Consider the following 5,554-nt stretch of genomic DNA (forward strand, 5'->3'; position numbering starts at 1 on the left):
TCCTGTTGCTGCTCGGTTCCCCCCACCCCCCCAACCCCGACTGACACGCACACACACACACAATTGAGTTGACCGCAACCTCAGCTCAAGCATCACTCTACCTGTGTTTGATACTTTACGGGAGACATGCAGCCGTTTCTACAGTTACATATTATCTAAGATGGCAGGTAAAAGATGACCTGCAGATAGTGATAATCTTAAAGAAAACAACATTCACTCAGAAAAAAAGAAATCTGATATTTGTCTAAGAATCAATGGAGGTGAATGGAGTAAAACACTTACACATTGCACAAACTTCCCTTTTTCAAAACCCTTCATGCTCAACACCTTGATAATCCTGCTTAAGGGCCCGGTGTTGGCTCGTTACCCACGGTACTAATTCTGGGTAAACCTACAACAATAAGACCCAAGTTGTAATAAACTTGAATTATCCATTTAATACATTCACTTGCAGTCACTTTCCAGTGTCCAATAGCTCTACCTGCAAATGAAGAATACATGTATGAGAAGTTGCACATTGCTTTTATGCATGGCCGTTTTTTTTCCATCTCTGTGGATTTCAGATGCAGGCTGCTTGTTGTGGAGTATCTGTAGCCCATTTAGCAGAGCAAAGCGCATTGGCTCTCTATGAATGAGAGCGAACATCCGTCCAACTTATCTCTGAGTGCAGACTTGGGCTCTCTGCCTCATAATTACAGGTTCATACACACAACTCACAGACACACATTAAATAGCTTCTTTGTGGCTAGCTTAAGAATACCACTCATTTTCCGCTTGCTTTTTTCCTCATTCCGGAGTCCAGATCACATGAAGGGAAACACTGTGTGAAAACTGGACTTTGCTCCTCATTCTTCTGCAACTACCAGCCTCGATTTGCATTGCCATTGCCATTTAAAACTCTTATAAAAAAAAAAAAAACTAAGTTGCAACAGCAGGACACACGTCCTTTGATCATTTATCTAAATCACAAGCCTCGGTCATATTTCAAAGTATTTGCATCCTCTGCTGGGCACACAACCCGAGTGCAGTAAAGCTTCCTATAGATGGGAACTAAATTTAGCACTGGGAAGTTCACATTGGCCTGTGTTTGACTCCTGGATCTCCAGGTCCACCCCCCGCACCCCCACATGCCTTCCTGTGATGAAATCTAGTCCTCGCGGTTGGTTTTGGAGCCCCTCCTCCACTCCCTTACCACCCACCGCCACAATAAAAAAAAGACGGAGCGAGCTTTTTGAAGCAAGCCGCATTTCTGTCGAACAATGAGATGCTCTCCGGCTGCTTTGTGCTCCGGGCCTCTCAACGCAAACAGGGCTCTGAGAACTGCTTTTTCATTGTCTCATCTTCAAGGGGTAATAAATAAGAGCCCGGACAGCTAGACAAGCTGCTACAGGGCGAGAATAAGAATGCTGCTGTTAAAAAGGCCCGGCTTTCAATCAAAGTCCATTCAAAGAATAGTTGGGGTTTTGTATTGATGCATGTTGTGCCTATTAATGAACATACAAAAGGAGCCATTTTCTTGATTTATGGACGGCTACCATGGAGAATGCACTGGGACCAGAGGCAGGGGAGGCCACACGTTAACACATCTACCTCTGACAAAACACCAGCAACGCTTTAAGGGTTGGATACCTACGGATGAGGATGGACTTTAATTTTACTGAATTCACGCACACAGTTAAACAACTGAATAAAAAGCAGATTTGACATCAGCTTAAAAAGATTCTACATATTATACATATACATAATTCCTAAACCGCCACCCAGCTAAACCATTAATACGGTCTACGTAAGTGCCTTAAATACAGTCAAATAAGATTTACAGTAATCAAACTTATGATGTACAGGACATGCACAACCGACAGCAAACTCCAGGGACACCAGCTGTTCCATTATGTATTTGAGTTCTAAGTTTAAAGTCAGAATTCACACTTTTATCTCACAATTCTGTTTTTGCAAAACAACTCAACAACTCAGAATTCTGAGGAAAAAGTCTAATAATTTGGACTAATTCTAAAACATTTTGAACTCAGAACTCAAATAAACATTTTTCAGAGGCGGCCCTAATCCTCTTCCGTATGTACCACTTTGTTTGTTTGTTTGTTGAATAAGAAGTCAATTTATCTTTCAAAAAAAAAAAAGTAATCTCAAATGAGCTTGGATCCAGTCCCAGCAAGAATCTTTTATGGAGCAGACTCTCATGGCTCGGAGACATAAACACTGCGCGGAAAAGCCCTCGTCTGCACACAGGTGCGAGGCATTGAAATCATATCAATAAACTACAGTAAGCTCTGTAATCGAGACAGCTCAGATCACAGGTTGCTTATTGCTTCGGGGAGTAAATGCCATGAGAGGCATTTCCAAATTTAAAGCCTTCCCCAATTAGTTTTACTCAGTTTTTTTTTATTTCCCCCTCGCTGGTTCTTAAAGACTATTGTAATTCTTGCATCGACATCGCTTGGCTTTCGCCAGAGAGAGAGAGAGATGAGGGTTGAAGTGTCTTGACAACTGGAGAGTGGAGCAGATTGATGGTGGGCTCGGAGTAAAGAGTCAGGCAGACTGAGCCTCTCATTAAACTGCTCCAGATGTGTGCCAGATGTGGGGGGGGTCTCTCTCATAAAAAATAAACCCCCTCACTATAAAATACCCCCTTGGCCGATTTGATCACAGCATGGGTAACCGGTGTTGCTTGCAGCAGCTCGGGCACCTTTCCAAAACTAGAGATAAACTGGAGATCATGCCATGTACAGTTTCAGGCTATGTGTGGAATGTGCAGCGGAATGTGTGCAACCGGATTCTCCGAGCGCTTCGTGGGGAAAGTGGGGATGGGTGGGGAGGAGACTCCTGGCCATGTGAACTATGGTTGAACCGTAGGAGGGAGTGCACTGAAAGGTTGAAAACAGTGGGGGTAAAAAAAAACCTCCCAGCCTCTTCTTCAATCGGCCCCAGACATTGTCTCGTCTTCGGACATTCCTCCGTTCATTGTTGACGACCAATAATCTTTTCCTCACTCTTTCCTTTGTTCCACCAGCCTCGTTTCTCGTCACACTCAGCCCTCTGTGAACCAAGACACGCCGCCTCTCGGAGATGAAAAGCATATTGTCTTTTGTAAAGGCTTGGAACCTGTTAAAATAGAAATGCTGTTAAACCTTTAGGGTACACTATGAAATGGAGCCCGCGCTCTGTCTTTTTCTCTTGGCCTGAGCGGCAGGTGAGTTAGATCCATTCATTTGCCAGACACTTGAGTGCACATTGATTTTCAATCCAGAGGGTTAGCACATGGTGTACTGAGAGAAGTCTGCATTATTCATACTTTGCCAGGGCTAGAAACCGCATGTGACCTAAATACCCTGCGATGGATTCTAAAATAACAACATGGGAAACGCCAACAGACAGTCGAGGCAGACAGTGACTTGAAATGAGCGAGGTAGACAAAGGGATTGGTAGGGGAAGAGGAGGGGATACATTTGGGGGGAGAAAAAGATGCAATGTGCAGGTGTGTAAGTGTGCATTTGCCAAGTTTGAAAGCAAACTGACAGCTGAGTCTGTGTTAACATGGGTTGCTGTGCAGACATGGAATTAGAGCAGCACAAAGACAGCATCAAAGCGAAATGTGCAATGTCCTGTATGTCCATGCATTTATATGTCGCAGCGCCTCTCAGGCCCGACACTGCTGCACAGATGGATTTTATTACAAGGAAATTGGGAGTAAGCTTCCTCCTGCAGTTGCATCATGGATACTGTCTGACACCGCCTCCTCATCCCATCGCACTCTACGTGTCTGCTGCTTTACGGGGGACACACAGCCGTTTTTACAGTTACATGTTATGTAAGATGGCAGGTAAAAGATGACCTATAGTTAGTGGTAATCTTAAGGACAACAACAGTCACTCAGAAGAAAAAAAAATCTGTTAGTTGTCTAAGAATCAATGGAGGTGAATGGAGTAAAATTGCACAAACTTTCCTTTTTCAAAACCCTTCATGCAGTCTGCTAAACAGAAGTCGGTGGACTTAGGGCCCTGTTTCAGGGCCATGTTTTAGGGCCCTGTTTTAGGGCCTGGTGCAGGTGCGTTTAGGACGTGTTCAAATCCACTGTTGTCAGTTTGATGACCGAAAAAAGGGTCCAGGCGCATGGTCCTAAAGGGTTGTCCTTAGTCTCTTCATTAATCAGAGGTGTGTTCTGGTTGTAACATGCAATCAACCAATCAGAGGTCCTCTCCCATTCCCTTTAACAGCCAGCATAGTGTGTAACAAGTGTAGTGTGTCTCTTGTGTCGCAAGCATAGTGAGTGTCCCTGTGTGTGTAACAAGCATAGTGTGTGTATGAAGCATAGTGTATGTGCGCGGCGTGCACGAGCCTAGGCACATTTTACAAATTTGCTGTAAAAAGTAACAATTCAATTCTGCGTTACTGACTTCAGAGGTTTTTGTTGGTCAACGGCACAATCACTTCCAGCTTTCTCAAGATAGCAATACCTAAAGTAGATAGCCATACTTAAAGTTTACCTAAATCAGATGGCAGACGACACGCCCCCCAGTTTGGAGAAACAAAGCTAAGTAATGTGCTGCAGACGGCCCTTTCCTTTGGCGGTACTGAACATTATCTCAACTGTAGAAAGTCCATAATCCTAGAAACGCAAAAGCATGGACTGTATTACTCCGCAGATCAGTTGTCTGGGTCCGAATTTCATGTGATACCATGGGGTCCAAAAAAAATACTGTTTCCCATAGACTTACTGTGCATGGCAACAGAGACATGTGGAAATAGATTTTTTTCAAGTGTCACAATCCCTGTAAAAAGACTCACTTGGAATTTGATCTGTTCAGTCTGATAACCTTTATAAAGTCTAGAATAGTTGAGCAATTAAATGAAAGTTAAAAGAGCGCTAAACAGGAAGTAGCCCGTTCGGTAGGCGGAGGCCCTAAGTGTGCCTACTCAATATGCCGCATGCATATGAACTTTTTTGGCATCATGCACCACTGAGCCACTCTCTTAGGAATGAACGGGGCTCTGCCTCCAACCCAGTACCCGGGTTTTATCATACATCCACGGCTTCTCCTATTGGGGATGTGTCGGCTGTCATCCAAGTACCTCATACAACCCCACTTCAAAAGATCCAAACTATGCCTTTAAAGCAATCAAGTTGTTCAAAGGACCTATAAAGTCACATTTTAGTCAGTTTAAACCAAAACTGTCCACACTGAGGTCTGTGGATTATACAAAACGATCTTCAAACTTGGCTTCCATTACTACATCATTGACCTGGAAAACACTCATGCACTACCTTGGGACACGTGCGTGCAGCTGACAAGACACTCTCTCTGCTGGAGGCCTGATGCTGCCATCATGTGCATCTCAGGGAAGAGAGAGAGAGAGAGAGAAAGAGAAACATTCCCTGGGAGATGGGGCAGAAAGCCTCTCTGTATAAGACGAGGAGCCTGTCGACATAACCCTGTCAGAGGAAGGCTTTGATAATCTGTTGGGGTCGGTAGCAGGTAGAACAATGACGGGTTGGAAGTACAGGTATCCCCTCCCCACCGTACCACCCGAGGCCATA

At 44.3% G+C, this 5,554-nt stretch overlaps 1 long non-coding RNA gene across 1 annotated transcript in view; it reads right to left on the reverse strand.

The window, feature by feature from the left end:
• The window catches only part of LOC116693510 (uncharacterized), a 9,670-nt gene extending 6,272 nt beyond the window's left edge, over window positions 1–3,398 (reverse strand). The window contains exons 1-2 of the long non-coding RNA XR_004332946.1: window positions 3,388–3,398; window positions 2,840–2,841 (exon numbers count right to left, since the gene is read on the reverse strand). This is a non-coding gene — a long non-coding RNA (uncharacterized LOC116693510). The remainder of the gene's footprint in view (window positions 1–2,839; window positions 2,842–3,387) is intronic.
• Window positions 3,399–5,554: the final 2,156 nt, after the last annotated feature.

The sequence above is a fragment of the Etheostoma spectabile genome, chromosome 8 (genome assembly GCF_008692095.1).
Source record: "Etheostoma spectabile isolate EspeVRDwgs_2016 chromosome 8, UIUC_Espe_1.0, whole genome shotgun sequence".
In the NCBI taxonomy this organism is placed as follows: Eukaryota; Metazoa; Chordata; class Actinopteri; order Perciformes; family Percidae; genus Etheostoma; species Etheostoma spectabile.